Source organism: Camponotus vicinus, unplaced genomic scaffold (genome assembly GCF_025532165.1).
Source record: "Camponotus vicinus isolate PSW18456_S1 unplaced genomic scaffold, iyCamVici1.0 SCAF_14, whole genome shotgun sequence".
NCBI classification, from domain to species: Eukaryota; Metazoa; Arthropoda; class Insecta; order Hymenoptera; family Formicidae; genus Camponotus; species Camponotus vicinus.
The window spans coordinates 12,477,698-12,494,756 of NW_028141950.1; the positions used below are offsets into that span (position 1 = coordinate 12,477,698).

General features: G+C 38.4%; 1 pseudogene; it reads left to right on the top strand.

Annotated features, from left to right (window-relative positions):
* Positions 1 to 92: 92 nt before the first annotated feature.
* Positions 93 to 15,721, top strand: LOC145964902 (uncharacterized; annotated as a pseudogene).
* Positions 15,722 to 17,059: the final 1,338 nt, after the last annotated feature.

Sequence of the window (17,059 nt, forward strand, 5' to 3'; positions counted from 1 at the left end):
TGACACCAAAATCTTTTACTTTGCAGATGAAGATATAATAGATGAGGAATATCTTTTGGAGTAAATCTACAGAGACGAAAATAATGAAGAGAATGAAGAAGATGCAACTCAAAGCAATGAAGTCAATCGAGAAAGCACTTTACACAATGTCGCAAGATGTTGCAGTAAGTACAAAAAACTTTTTATAACACTTATATCTGTAAATCTATAGATCATTATTATTTTATTTTTCAGATGATTGTCGAGAAGAGCGAAAACGTTTTGAAAGTATAATACTCAGAAAATGGAGTGAATTATTAGAAATAGCACGTAATTCTAATCCAGTCGAATTACCAAAACGCAATTATTTACTTTTGCCCCCGATGTCATTCAATGATATTAATGCGTTACAAACATTTGATCTTGATCTCAAAAACAATGAGCAAATGTGAAATCAATTTGTAAGTATACGAGTATTCTGAATCTGCACAGATATATCGTTTATTTAATAATTTAATTGTTTAATGGGTATCTTCTAGACGCAGAAAATTCAAGATATCGGTGGGAAAACAGTCCAAAAAGCGGTAAAATTTTCGATGGAAGTGACTATGACAGATGACTTAACTCAAAAAGTCGTTTGGACTCTTGGAGCCGAGAATACTCCAAAAATATCTAAATTTACGTTTCCGTATCTCATTATTGGTACGTACACACGTACACACGCACGCACACACACACACACACACAGTGTGTGTGTGTGTGTGTGTGTGTGTGTGTACATGTATATATACATGATAAATATTGTTTCAATATTTTAGAATGAGATTTCATTTAACATTTGTCGGCGTTGTTAGACTTATCGATTGGCTATTGGATATATAATTTTTAGAATTCTGATAGAATTTTATATATTTCCTATCCAATAACCAATTGAAACGCCCAACGACAACAAATGTTAAATGAAATCTCATTTGCAGCCTTATTGAGTTCTTCGTCGTGAAGAAGTTATTACGTTTCGTGATATCATACTGATAATATTTATCCATTAATTTTTTCAGATGCAATACGTAATGCATTTCCCGGAACAACGATAAAAACCGTTGAGGATCGGATTGCCGATTGGCTTCGCCGTGGGGGCGATAGAATAAAAACTGCCGATAAACGACGAGAACGCCAGCACCAGTAAAAATATATTTCAGTATTAATATAATATAATATATATATATATATATATATATATATATGTAATAAAAGATGTTATATACAGATATATAATATATATAAAGCATATACATAAAGATAGTGTATTATATATATTAGTATTAACAGAGTATTAAAAATAATATAATTATTAGTATCAAATTATTAGTAGAGTATTATCATAGTATTAAGATAAAGATTTTTAGTATAAGTTCAGTATAAGTATATTAAAGTCAGTTACAAGTAGAATATTATTTGTCTTATGAATAAAATATTTTGATTATTTTAAATAGTCTTGGTATCTGAAATATAAGATAGTGAACAGGTAATAAAAGTTTGTTATTTGAAATACGAATGTTCATAATATAAAGTTAATTGTTAACTAAAATTTAAGTTAACTATATATACATATATTATACATCCGTATTTCAGATAACAAACTTTTATTATCTGCTCACTATCTTATATTTCAGATACCAAGACTATTTAAAATAATCAAAATATTTTATTCGTAAGACAAATAATATTCTACTTGTAACTGACTTCGCTTCCCATATATCCTATAAATAATATCTTTTGGATATTACTGATTGGTGCCGTTTAGATGCCTTCTTAATAACCTTTATTAGATGTCTATAAGACATCTAATGGATGACTGCATTGTGTTGTCTGTTTTATGTCTTTAAAAAGATATCTTTTCAGTTCTAACAATTCCATAACTTTACGTTGACTTATTGGCAACTGATAAAGGTTGACCATATGTTGGCAATTTGGTAACCGTTATAAGTTTTCCTATAGTTGGCATTCGGATACAAATAAGTTGTCATCCAAGCGGACATTAGTGACACTATTTGTGTTACAAAAAGGCATCTTTTTTGCCAACAGAAAAGTTATCCAGATCTTTTTTTGGTTGTCCTTTTAATGTCATTTTGATATCATTTTGCTACCTGGGTGACGCATGCGCAATACAGTACTTTTAGTACATACTTTTTCGGGACACGAATATACGACTAGTATATAAGGAGTTCACAGTCTAGTGTATTTGTAGCGGCCCGCGGTTTGTTGGTTGGAACCACAGACTTCTATGGGTGCGTTCCACCTAATGTTCACAACGCTCAGATCGCTCAGCGTGCTATTCCATTTGGCGTTTGCAACGATCAGTGAATATTACAAGTGAGCAATTTCAGACCGTTCAAATAACGCTCACAACGATCGCATTGAAGAGGTGGGTCGGCGTGAGCGTCTACCCATAATGCATTGTTTCGCGCTTTCGCGCACATGGCTGAACGTGCAGTGATTTTTACATACTTATGATCTCTGTGATAATCAAAAATGGAAAAAATATCTTTATACGACCAAAGCAATGATAAAATATATGATGTAATGTTATCTGTAGAAAATGCACGTCGTGCTGCTTTAGGTGAGATAAAATGTTTAAATCACATAATTATTACAATTCAATAACAAAGATAACCTTATATAATGTATTATATTTCTTTAAATTAATAGCATTTTTTTTTTATGAAAAACTCAATATGCAACTGATATAGAGCGTAGAATTTATATATTTCGATAATATTATAAACATCATATTAATATTTGTATAATTAGAGTTATATAACTCTTTCATAAAATATCTAATTTTATATAGATATTACCTTTGCTACAAAGCTTTTAAACGCAGCAATTTTAGAAGAAAATAGAGCTAAGCAAAATGAGGAAGTTTCAAATGTACATAATAATATGCAATCTGATATAACGCTAGTCTCAGATACGAATGAACAGGCAGCCACTGTACAAAACGATATCAATCAACAATCAACAGATAGTTGTGAAGAAAATAGGTGCTAAATCTTCAAATTATTTACTTTTATTTTCTGCATTTTTTATTTTAAACGTATAAATTTTATTTTTATTAATTTTTCAAGAAGAATATATCCATATGTATTCTAATTATATATAATTATATTATATTATATTTGTATAGATGGTCTATATCGATGGTCTGAAGCATGTGTTCTCCTCTTATTGCGGACATATGAGATGGAAGAAAAATTTACTAATGGAAAATTTTCACATAAGAAATGTTGGGAACTAGTTACTGAAGAATTGAAAAATCAGGGATATAACATAACAGGGCCTCAATGTTCTTCTAAGTTTAGAAGTTTAAAAAAAACATTTAAATCAATAAAGGACCACAATTCTAAATCTGGAAATGATCGGCGAACATGGCAACATTTTGAGGTTTAAGATAATTTTTGGGATTGTCTAAAATCTGTTCAAAATCAATAATTTTAAATTATAAATAATATGATCATTGATATATATATATATATATATATATATATATATATATATATATATATATACAATATATATATATATATTGTTGCGTCCGCGGAGCAATATATATCGAACGCGCGCGTACTAAAGAACGGCCGTCGCGGAACGCGTTAAATGACGAGACACTTTAAAGGGGAACAAAGAACTTTAATAACAGGAACACAGAACACACTCGACAACAGATTAACACAACGAGTTTTACAACACAATTATCGCACGTAAGCGAGATCGCGTCCGTACAGCTTGACAGCTGGCTTCCGACTCGACTGTCATTCGACAAATCAATATTCTCCTTGACAACGAGATCTTCCTTACTTTCCAAAGTTGACTCGATCGATAATTGAACCAGGGACGTAACACGGACGTAACACTTGCCCTCCTCTTCGAAAGATTGTCGTCCCGGCAATCACGAAATGGCAAGCTTCTCCAGGAATCTGGTCGAATTAAAGTTCCCGATGTGTCTCCATGTTCTCCCTGAACTGCTGTTCAGGTTACCGAACTGCACATCCTCTTGGGCCCAAACGACACAAATGATTCCAGGAATTTCGTAGTTTCACATCTTCAGGCAAGAGAGGGGTGACCTTCCGTGGACCCTTCGTTCTCCAAAGAGAACTTCTCAAGCCTCTGCCTCGGCATTTGCCCTCCGTCCCGCGGGAAAACCACAGCTCAAAAACCGCGGGCGAAGCAGTCTTCGTCCTTTAATGTTCAAATAATTCCATTTTCCCGTCCTTTAATGTTCAAATAATTCCATTTTCCTTTTTGGCTTCCTCTCTCCTTCCTTTTTCTTTCTTATTTTCTCGTTGTCAAATGAAACTTTCCTGAAAAATATTTTACAGCTAAACTCTGGACAAAATATTTTAATAACTGTTAAAGCAGGATTGTGTGAACGGGCTGAGAAATAATTAAGTCGGTGTAATATAAACGTGTTCTCTTTATTACAAAAACTGTACCGTGCGTGCTCTCTGAATAATTCTTACATGAGACTCGAGACTAGCCGCATAGCAAGGTTGCCACTCGGGCTCGCTTCGGGGCACGAGAGCTGCCGAAGTTACCCGAGTCGCGCTCGACTCGTTTGCTGTACAGTCACGTAGAGAAATATGTGTCTGTACACTCGCCAACAGAAATGCGCTGAACTCAGCTATTCTTAATACTACCGCCGTTCAAGCGTTCCTCGTGAATCGCTATCATGTTTAATTTAAAACACAGATCTCTGAAACGGTCTCGCGGCAGCGCTTTCGTGAATATATCCGCGCGTTGATTCTCGGACGGAACGTACTCGACTTTAATTTTTTTTTCGTTTACTTTTTCGCGGATAAAGTGAAAATGGATATCTATATGCTTTGTTCTCTTGTGAAATACTGGATTTCTGACTAGTTGAATCGCGTTTTGGTTATCGACGTATAGAGTCGTCTCTTTATCACAAGGACATCCGATGTCCGATAGTAACTTTCTTATCCATACTGCTTCTCGCGCTGCTGTCGATGCAGCCACGTACTCGGCTTCCGTCGTACTTAGCGTCACCAGTCGTTGCCGCTGCGACGACCACGTGACGGCCCCGTTCGCAAAACAGAAGACGTATCCCGTCGTGGATCTTCGCGTTTCGATATCTCCGGCGTAGTCAGCGTCCGAAAAACCTATTAATGCTGCTTCGCTACCGCCGCTTCCATACTTGATACCGTAATCGCTCGTGCCTTGAAGATACGCGAATATTCGCTTTACTGCTCGCCAGTGTGTCGCATTGTGTTTGCTCAAGTATTTGCTTACTGAGTTTACCGCAAACGCGATATCCGGTCTCGATACGGTCGCTAAGAAAACTAACGACCGTAGGGTCTACTGCCTCGCGATAAGGCACGTTACTCAATTTTCCGTCGTCCTCCTCGGTTGGGGATAGTGCTGCGTGCGAATCCACCGGTACACTCACCGTTTTCGCATTCGCCATTCCGAACTTTTCGATTATCTTTCGCGTGTACGCGCTCTGATGAATCTTTAACGTTTTTCGCTCTCTATTGCGTTCGATTTGCAGCCCGACAAAGATATTTTAATTCTCGACCGTTATTTTGAACGTTTCGCTTAGTCGCTGAATTATTATCTTAAGAGTCTCTACATTGTTCGAAGCGACCAGGCCGTCGTCGACAAATACCGCCAAATACACTACGTCGTCCTTGAATTTCCCGATAAACACGCACTTATCTGCTTCGCACTCTTTGAAGTTGTACTCGTTCAGAAATTTCGTGAATTTCAGGTTCCAACATCTTGGAGCCTGTTTTAGCCCATAGAGAGACCTCTCGAGCTTGCATGCGATGTTCCTGGGATCTTCTTTCACCTTGACTCCTTCCGGAATTTCCATAAATATCGTCTCTTCCAGCTCTCCGTATAAGAATGCAGTTTGTACGTCAAACTGCATTACTTCGAGATTTTTCGCAGGGATTATCGCCAGCAATACTCTCAGTGAGTCATATCTCACCACTGGAGAAAACGTTTCCTTGAAGTCGATTCCCTCTTGTTGTAGGAAGCCCCTCGCACACAATCGTGCCTTGAATCGATGCGACTTCCCGTCTGCATCCTTCTTCACCCGAAACACCCATTTCGAGTCAATCAGTCTCATTTCCGGCGTTCTTTTCACGAGTTTCCACGTATTGTTTTCCTCGTGCGCTTTGAACTCGTCTTGAATAGCATCCGCCCACTGCGCGGCTTCAGTGCTGTTCGTAGCCTCTTCGTACGTCATCGATTCGATGTACTCGGCAACGTTTGCGTTGTGCCGGTACCTGCTCGGAGTCTGAATTCTCGAGCGATCTCGCAGGGTTCTTGGACCTTCTCGTGCTGGCTCGTTCTCTCGTTCCTCGGCCTCGTTGTTGTCCTCTTCTTCTCGTTCTTCGTTGTCGCCGTCGTCTCCTTCGGCGTCGATCACGTTCCCATTCTCGTACTCGTTCTCGTCCTCGGCTTTCGGTCGTGGAAGAATTACTTCGTTTTCTTCTTCCTTCTCTTCTGCTTTCGCTGACGGCGCTCCGACTTTCTCGTTGAACACGACATTGCGAGCTATGCTGACCTTTTTCGATTCCGGATCGTACACCCGGTAATTCGTCGATTCCTCAGTATACCCGACGAAGATCTTTTTGCTCGCTCGTGCATCGAATTTTCGCGTGAATTGTTTGGGAGTGTGCACGTACGCATCTGAACCGAAAATTCGTAGATGCTTCAGATTTGGAGCTTTTCCAGCCCAAGCTTCGTACGGCGTTACTGCACCATTCGTCCACACGGTTCGGTTGAGAACATATACCGCACAATTCACTGCTTCTGCCCATAGGTTCAACGGTAGATTTTTCGCGATTATCATCGTGCGCGCACTTTCAACTATCGTCCGATTGTCGCGTTCGGCTTTGCCATTTTGCTCCGGATTATGCGGCGCCGTCGTTTCTCGCTGGATTCCACGCTTTTCGAGATAATCGTCCATTTCTTTGTTGCAGAATTCCCGACTGTTGTCCGAGCGTAGTGTTTTCATTTTTCGACCGAACTTGTTCTCGATCATCTTCTCGAAGATCTTGAATTTCTCGTACACCTCGGATTTCTTCTTCATGAAGTACACGTGTCTGTAGCCGGTCGCTTCGTCCTTGAATGTTAAGAAGTACCTCGATCCTCCGACTGAGTTCGTTGACATCGGCCCGCAGACATCCGAATGCATTTTCTCGCCCGGTTTTATTTTCTTATTACGCTCCACTTTCTTGTTAAACGGCAGCCTGTGCGATTTCCCCATTTGACACGGTTCGCAGAAAACGTCATTTTTGTCCGTAATTGACACTCCACTCACTAGTCCTTTTTCGGCCAGTTCGCGTATCGCGCGCTTCCCGACGTGTCCCAATCGCTCGTGCCACACGGTTAAATTCGTCGTGACTATGTTCGCTTCTTCGGCGCTTCCTTGTTTCGCGACCTTGAAGAACATGCGATACACATCATTGCCTTGCTTCATGCCCGTCGCGAGCACCTTGCCATCGTGCACCACTTCGACTCGATTATTTTTAAATTGCATTCCGAATCCCTTTTTCGTACACACTCCGACGGAGAATAAGTTTTTACGCAATTTCGGAACGTGCAACACTTTCTCGATTAGCGCGTCGTGCCACACACCATCAATAAGCTTTTTAATTCGCACCGTGCCTTCGCCAGCGACGTTGCAGATCTGATTATCACCGAGTGATATCGTAGCACCAGTGTTGTCCGTCTTGTAGTCGGTGAGCCAGTCACGTCGGTAGGTTAGATGCCTCGACGCACCGCTGTCAATCAGCCAGGCCTCACTTTGGTCGGCCGCCATTACGCGACTTTGCGTCCACAGTACACGAGCGTTTTTGGCACTTTTCGAACCCGACGCGACCGAACTTTTACCCATCTCCACTACGAATGCGCAGTCGCGGGATTTTTCGCTGTCGTCACGCGGCTTCCGTTTGTTTCGACACTGACTCGCGATATGTCCCATCTCTTGACACTTGTAACACTGTAGTTCCTTTGTTTCCTTTTTATTTTTAGTCTTCTTGTTCTCGGCACTTTTCGCTCCTCGCGGACGATTTTTGGCCGCCGCGGCCAACGCTTCCGAAGCGTCTTCGTCGCTGTTGAGCCTCGCGTCCTCTCTAATCAGCCTTTCCTGCAGATTATCGAGAGTCGTGCAGGGTCGACACTATCCCATGCCACCTGCAGCGTGCTGAATCTCGTGGTCAGACTCGCGAGAATTTTTGCCATAACTGTGGCGTCCGATACGTTTTCGCCGACGTCCTTGAGCTGACTCGCCATGTTCGTTACCCTGGCCACGTGCTGTACCGCCGTATCCGCTTCGCTCATCCGATACGCGTGAAACCGTTGTAGCAGACCCAGCTTGTTTGTCGCCGTCTTCTGCTCGTGAATTAAACACAGTTTATTCCACATTTCTTTCGCAGAAATGCATGATAGCACACACACTTGTTGAGCTTCGTCGAGATTGGACAGGATTATAAACTTCGCCGTTGCATCGTCTTTCACATTTTTCTTCAACGCGGCCGCGTGTCCCGCTCCCGCGGCTGGCTCTTCCCTCGTGCCGTCTACGATGTCAAGAACATTGTTCATGACAAATAACGCGTTCACTTGAGCTTTCCAGCCCTGGAAATTCGTTCCATCGAAGGGCTTCACACCTTTCACCGAGATTCCGACAGACATCGCGAATTCGATTACTCGCACGCTTCCGACACGTTAACACCGACACTCGAACAATGGCCGACTTCCGTTCCGCGCCACGTGCAACTCCCCGAATAATTCTTACAGCGTTCACACAATTTTTCCACAGTTAATCGTTAACTGGGCCCATAACCTGTTAAAGCAGGATTGTGTGAACGGGCTGAGAAATAATTAAGTCGGTGTAATATAAACGTGTTCTCTTTATTACAAAAACTGTACCGTGCGTGCTCTCTGAATAATTCTTACATGAGACTCGAGACTAGCCGCATAGCAAGGTTGCCACTCGGGCTCGCTTCGGGGCACGAGAGCTGCCGAAGTTACCCGAGTCGCGCTCGACTCGTTTGCTGTACAGTCACGTAGAGAAATATGTGTCTGTACACTCGCCAACAGAAATGCGCTGAACTCAGCTATTCTTAATAATAACTTCTCTTTCTTTTTAAAAAAAAGAAAAGAAAGGTGGGCTCCGAATTATTCTCCTAATTTAATCTTCATCGTTCATGAAAAGGGGCCAACCTATGAGAATGAACTACCTTACATTTATGCCTATTCGATTTCCTAATCCCATAAACAACGTCACTAAGCTTTTTAATAATCCTATAGGGTCCCTCCTAACTACTCTGCAACTTGGGAGATTTTCCCCTTATTCTTCGAGGATTATAAAACCAAACTTTCTGGGAAATATTAAAATTAACCTTCCTAACTCTTTGATCATATCGGACTTTGGAACGAAGGAACTGAAGATTTAAACGCTGCCTAGCACTATTGTGAATATTACTTAATTTCCTTCTCAATCTTTGCACATATCCTTCAGAAGAACCATCTTCCTCTCCCTTTTCCGGAGGATTTCCACGCAATAAATCCAGTGGCAATCTTAGATCTCGTGCGAAATATAATTCCGCAGGGGAGGCTCCAGTAGCCTCGTGTTTCGAAGAACGATAAGCCAATAAATACATGGGTATCCAATTATCCCAATCCTTTTGGTTTTCCGAAATAAATTTAGCTAAATAATTTAGAACTGTCTGATGATGACGCTCAACCTGACCATCTGATTGAGGATGTAAGGGAGTTGTTCTTACGAATTCCTAAAAGACGCGTTATCCCCTGAAAAATTTTCGATTCAAAATTCTTTCCCTAGTCTGTGTGAATCTCTAAAGGAACTCCATGACGAGAGATAACTTGCTTCACAAATACGTCCGCTACCGTATTTGCTTTGATGTTTTTCAACGGGAAAGCCTCAACCCATTTGGTGAAACAATCAATGACCACTAACAAATATCGATTCCCAGCTGTGATAGTCGGAAGAGGACCAAGTATATCCATCTGAACTCTATCAAACGGAAAACTTGAATTATAAACTTGTAAAGGAGATTTCCCCTTTCCTGGGGGACCTTTCTTCGCTACACAAATCCTGCAGGAATGACACCAATCTTCCACATCCTGCTTGCCCAATAAAAACGTTTTCGAATCTTCTCCAATGTTTTGTTGACTCCAAAATGGCCACCAGACGCGGAATCATGGGCTTCTTCCATTATTTGACTAACAAAATCCTTGGGAACAATTATCTGAAAAACTTCAGACTTCAAATTAGGAGATTCCCATTTTTTAAATAAGACTCCCTCCTTTACAATTAATGCATCCCAGTAAGTCCAATAAATTTTCGCAGAAACATCCTGTTTAACCTTTTGCCAACAGGGACGACTTCCTAACTCCTTCCCTCGTAAAAACATTGAAATAATCGAGTGCTCTATTTGCCGATTACGCCATTCTTCAAAATTGTTTTCCCCTAGAATTATCCGAGCAACAGAGCTTTCCTTAAATTCTATCTTAGCACAATAAGCACAACCAACTTCGAAACAAGGGCGCCTTGATAACCCATCAGCATTCTGATGTAGATGACCCTTTCGATGGACAATCTCAAATTCATTCTGTTGTAATCTCTCCAACCATCGGGCCAATTGTCCCTCCAAATCCTTGAAGGACATCAACCATTTAAGAGAAATATGATCCGTACGAATTTTAAATTTTCTTCCATACAAATAATGGTGAAAAGATTTTAATGAAGCCACAATAGCTAATAACTCCCGACGCGTGACACAATAATTCCTTTCTGTTTTGCTCAAGACTCGACTGAAGTAAGCGATAACCTTTTCCGTGCCATTCTGAACCTGTGACAAAACTGCTCCAACACCGTGATTCGAAGCATCCGTGTCCAAAATGAATTGTCCCTGCTCCATGGGAAAGGATAAAACAGGCGAAGAAATTAATTTTTGTTTTAATTCCTGGAATGCTTTTTGACAGGAAGAAGACCATTCAAATTTTACCTGATGCTCCGTAAGTGTAAACAAAAGTTTGGCTATCAAGGAGAAACCTTTAATAAATTTCCTGTAATAGGAACAAAATCCCAAGAAACTTCGAAGCTGCTTTCTATTCTGGGGAACAGACCAATTTTCCACGGCAGAGATCTTCTCAGGATCTGTAGTAATGCCCTGTTCGGAGACAACATGACCCAGATATTTCACTGCCCTACCAAAAAGGGAACATTTTTGGGGATTAATTTTTAAGCCTGCCGTACGCAAACGAAGAAAAACCTCTCTAAGGTTGACCATCATTTCTTCAAACGTTTTGCTGAAAACAATAACATCGTCAAGATAAACCAAACAAATTTTTGATAAAACATCTCGCAGAACTCTTTCCATTAAACGCTCAAAAGTTGCTGGGGCATTACAAAGGCCAAACGGCATGACTCTAAACTGCCACAATCCATTACCTATGGAAAATGCCGTCTTCTCCTTATCTTCAGAGTTAACCTTCACCTGCCAATATCCACTTTTTAAATCCAGAGTGGAGAACCATGAATTCCCTGAAAGCTGATCCAAAATATCTTCGATTCGGGGCAAAGAGTATGAATCTTTAACCGTAACTGCATTCAGTCTTCTATAATCTACGCAGAATCTAAGTGAACCATCTTTCTTCTTTACCAAAACTACAGGGGAAACCCATGGACTTCGAGATTCCTCAATCACTCCCTGTAATTTCATCTCCTCAATAATGTGTTCCACCTCTTTCCTAAGATGCAGCGGAATTCTCCGGGGAGCTTGTTTAATAGGTTTGGAATCCTTTACATTAATGGAATGCCTCAGGACTTCACAATTACCTGCAATTAAATTTTCTGAAAACACATCCCGAAATTCCATTAAGAAATCAGCAAAAATATCTTCCTCAGAAGAAGTTAGATTTTTAGAATTTTCTTCGAAAAACGACTGCAAGAAATAAGGCATTTCCTCCCTCATAATTCGTGAACAAGAAATCTCATTGTCACTTCCTATCCCAGAACTTCCAAATTCCGACTCAAAGATCTTTTCTAATTTTATTTTTTCAAGAAAATCGGCCCCTAATATGCAATCATCCGAAATGCTCGCGACCAACATCGGAATATCCAAAGAATACTTCCCTAACTCTATCCCGACAATAACCTTATATTTGACCGGAATTGTCTCTCCGTTCGGATATTTAAGAAAACAACTTTTCATTTCATAACGCCGTTTTGACCCTCTAACTAATTTCTCGTTAACAACCGAAACATCGGAGCCCGTATCAATTTTGAACAAACAGACTTTACCATCAATATTTCCCTTATAACTAAAAGAATTTTTCTTAATTTTATTTATTCTAAAGCAGTGATTAAATATTTTCGGGGCATCAACTGTATCAGTCGAACCTGCCCCGAAAAGCTCGACTAACCCTTGTTTTCCATCAAAGACGGACATTCTGACCGGAAGTGCCCCTCAGCGCCGCATTGCCAACATTCTTTCTTAGAATCTAATTTATTTCTTTGAAATTTATTATTCTTATTATTCCTATTATTTTCAAATTTCCCTTCATTGCTTTCTCTTTCTTTTGTATTATCTTCCCCATTCTTTTGTTTATTGAATTTATCAAATTTATTAAATTTGTGATACTTATTTTTGTTATCATTTTGATTAAATTTAGTTTTCGGAAAACTATTTTCTTGGATGACTTTTACAGCCATCGCCCTTTCTACCGCAATCTTTAAGGAAGTAACGTTTTCCAATTGTAAAGTCCTCCTGAGAAATCCGTCCGATAACGCGGCTATAAATTGCGCACAAGCAATTTTATCCCTCACCTCATGAGAACATTCGGGATAAGCTAGACGCGAAAGCCTCTCCAAATCCGCGCCCAAAGTAACTAAATCTTCCGAAATTTTCTGTTTTCTGTTAGTGAACTGAGAATAATAAGTCTGGGCCAAATGCCCCTCCCCAAATCGTAATTCTAATTTCGACTTTAGATCTTCGAATTTTAAACTCTCGATGATAACTCTCGATCAAATATTCCATCCAAAACCGAACACGCTTTATCCCTTAAACAAGCTGCAAGAGCTACCGTCTTATGGGAATTGTTCCATCCGTTAGCCCGCGCTATCAGCTCGAATTGAGTTAAAAATTCGCGCAAGGGAACACCTCCGTCATAATTGTCGGGTTTAAGCTTATAACCGAGTTCGGAAAAATTTGAATCTGCATTTCGCGCTCTATTATCGGGGGGACTTAGCTGTGTATTTGAAAGAAGCCGAAGTCTCTCCTCCATGGCGCGGAGCATCTCATCTCGCTGGCGGAGCCGGGCCTCAAATTCGTCTCGCTCATGCAGCCGCTCTCCGCGCATCTGCTGCAACTCTTTCATCGCCGCCTGAAGCGTGGCCGACTCCGTCGTCAGTCCTGGAACCGCAGCCGGAGGCGGAGTCGCCGCCCGGGCCCTCTTCCTGGTTGAGGGGCCCGCCGCCAGATCTTGCAGTTCCGTCGTCGCCATTTCCCACACAGAATAAATCCTCGTCACAGCACTGAGCGTCAACAAAATCACAGTCCGGTTTATCCCGGACGAGCCCCCAAAATGTTGCGTCCGCGGAACGATATATCGAACGCGCGCGTACTAAAGAACGGCCGTGTCGCAAAATGTTGCGTCGCGGAACGCGTTAAATGACGAGACACTTTAAAGGGGAACAAAGAACTTTAATAACAGGAACACAGAACACACTCGAACAACAGATTAACACAACGAGTTTTACAACACAATTATCGCACGTAAGCAAGATCGCGTCCGTACAGCTTGACAGCTGGCTTCCGACTCGACTGTCATTCGACAAATCAATATTCTTCTTGACAACGAGATCTTCCTTGCTTTCCAAAGCTGACTCGACCGCTAATTGAATCAGGGACGTAACACGGACGTAACAATATATATATATATATATATATATATATATATATATATATATATATATACAGGGTGTCCTAGACCACCCGTACACCCCTTTTTTTTCAAAAACTAAGCATTTTAGAGAAAAACGTTTTCGACAAAAATTGTATGGTTTTGAGGGGAACATAAGATGGTGTCATTGGTTTGACCTTGGATGGCATCGTTAAGGTGAGGTAAGGACACCTTTAATTTCTTAAATGGAACCACCTATTTTTTATTGCATATTCTTATAGCTTATGTCGAGAGCTTTCCAAAACACTATAATAAAGTATTTTTTCATCAAGTACTTTTCGAGTTATAAGGCTTGAAATAATTTCTTAATTTTACATAAACCATAAAATATCTTGTAAAATATTCATTTTTCGATTATCTTATCTTAATACTTTTACGTACAAAATAATGAGAGGAATCAATTGGTGTAAAGAAAACACAAAATTGTTTCGAAAAAAAAATGTAATTTGCAATTAACAATTACATTTTTTTTTTCGAAACAATTATGTTTCCTTTACACCATTCGATTCCTCTCATTATTTTGTACATAAAAGTATTAAGGTAAGATAATCGAAAAATGAATATTTTACTAGATATTTTATGGTTTATGTAAAATTAAGAAATTATTTCAAGCCTTATAACTCGAAAAGTACTTGATGAAAAAATACTTTATTATAGTGTTTTGGAAAGCTCTCGACATAAGCTATAAGAATATGCAATAGAAAATAGGTAGTTTCATTTAAGAAATTGAAGGTGTCCTTGACCTCACCTTAACGATGCCATCCATGGTCAAACCAATGACACCATCTTATGTTCCCCTCAAAACCATACAATTTTTGTCGAAAACGTTTTTCTCTAAAATGCTTAGTTTTTGAAAGAAAAGGGGTGTACGGGTGGTCTAGGACACCCTGTATATAAATTATAAGTAATAGATTTAAATATAAGTTTTGTGACGAATATGTATATTTTTCTGTTTAATAGGTTATGGATCAAATGTTTTCCAAAAGAGCTTGGTGTAAACCTGTAGCACTTGCTTCATCTACTGGACAATTACTTAAAAATATAAACACAGAATCTGCAACTTTTTCAGAATTTTCGCATAATGACGATTCACTTAGTGACAGAAAATGATCTGTCCAAAAAGAGTATGTTCAACTTTAAATTAATATATTTCAATTATAGGCAAATATATAATCCTCATTAAATAATTAATATATACTCTATATAGTTATAGAATTTTTTAAGACAAAATATTCTGTATTGTATTTAAGTATTAATATATATTCATTCTGTATTGTATTTAAGTATTAATATATATTAAATATTCTCTCTTTTCATTTATTTTTCAGATATAAAAACTACAAAAATGTCTATGGCACAACTTCTTGAAAAAAGAATGATTCAAAAAGAAGATCATGAAAGTAAAAGACAGAAACGGCATGATGACATAATGCTCGTAGAAAACAAACTGATAGAAACGTTAACTCAATATTTATCAAATAAGTGATTTGTTGTTTTCTATTCAATATCGATATTTATATGCTCAATATTTTTATTCATACTCATTTTTAAGATTACAATATCAAAAATATTATTTTAACTTCAAGAATAACTTTAAACGTACTATTTTAACTTCGTTACATATTTTTTTGCTAATTATTTTCTGTTGCTTTTTATTTATTTTTTTTATTAAATTGCGAAAATAGAACAAGTACAAAATAGTAGTACGAGTAATTTTTTACTTACTGTGATATAAGGTATAGGATTTTTATTTTATTTATTTTTCGCAATTTTCTTATTCAAAATATTTAAAATAATTAAAATAATATAAAATTAAGTTTTGTATTTTCATAAAGTTTATAATTTATTACATTATTTACATTTTATCTTTGTAACATGTGCATAGCCATGTTTCTTTTATGAATCCCATTATTATTTAATTGTCTTTGATTATTATCATGACAATTTTGCATTGGATCATCAGTAAGCGATATTATCGGTATTACTGTAATTTCGTCTTCTCGTAGCAAACAAATATTGTGAATAACGCAGCATGTTACTATACAGGGTGATTCAAAACAACCTGATGTCTTTGAAATATAATATTCTTGAACGAATTCTAAGACTATTTTTCTTCTTGAAAAATTTTGTCCAAAGCTTAATTTTTGAGTTATAATAGAAAATAGTTAGCTACTCACGAGTCCGATACAACGGGCAGGCAGGGACGGCGCAACGCGTCACGAGACAAATGCTAATAATAATAACAAACATAACATAACACAAACATAACATAACATAACATTCTTAAACGCAAAATAATAAATAAAGAATAAAATAATTGAGAGAAAGAGAGAAATGGGGACTTCTAATCGCTATTTATCGTGTAATTTTATGTCTTAATTTGTGCGGAAGTAAATATTTGCAAGTAATAATAAAGATTATTAAAATAGTAATATTTTTATTGTGTAAAGTCAAGTGAAATTTAGAAGCTGTTATTTATAAGATAAACGATCCCCAGAAAGAAATAAAATTCGTCAGTTTTCTTAAAGATAAGAATATTTAATCAAATTGCGATTACTATTTCGTTTTTCATTCGTCCATTTCCAGTTTATTTGTTACTTTATGTAATTTCGCGTTTGAATATTTTATTCTTAATCGTTACGTTATAACCCTCCTAGACGGTAATAATATTGTTAAATATTGTGTAGAAACTGCAATAATAATTTAATACACTTCAAAGGATCAAATATTGTGCAATAAAATTGACTGTCTGGGGAAACGGGAGAGCATTTGTCTCGTGACGCGTTGCGCCGTCCCTGCTTGCCCGTTGTATCGGACTCGTGAGTAGCCAACTATTTTCTATTATAACTCAAAAATTAAGCTTTGGACAAAATTTTTTAAGAGGAAAAATAGTCTTAGAATTCGTTCAAGAATATCATATTTCAAAGACATCAGGTTGTTTTGAATCACCCTGTATATTCAGCCATCAAATCAACCCTTTTCATAGGTAAACAATGCATTAAACTACGCATTCGTCCTTTTAAATGCGCAAAGCATCTTTCAATTACCACTCTTGCAGATG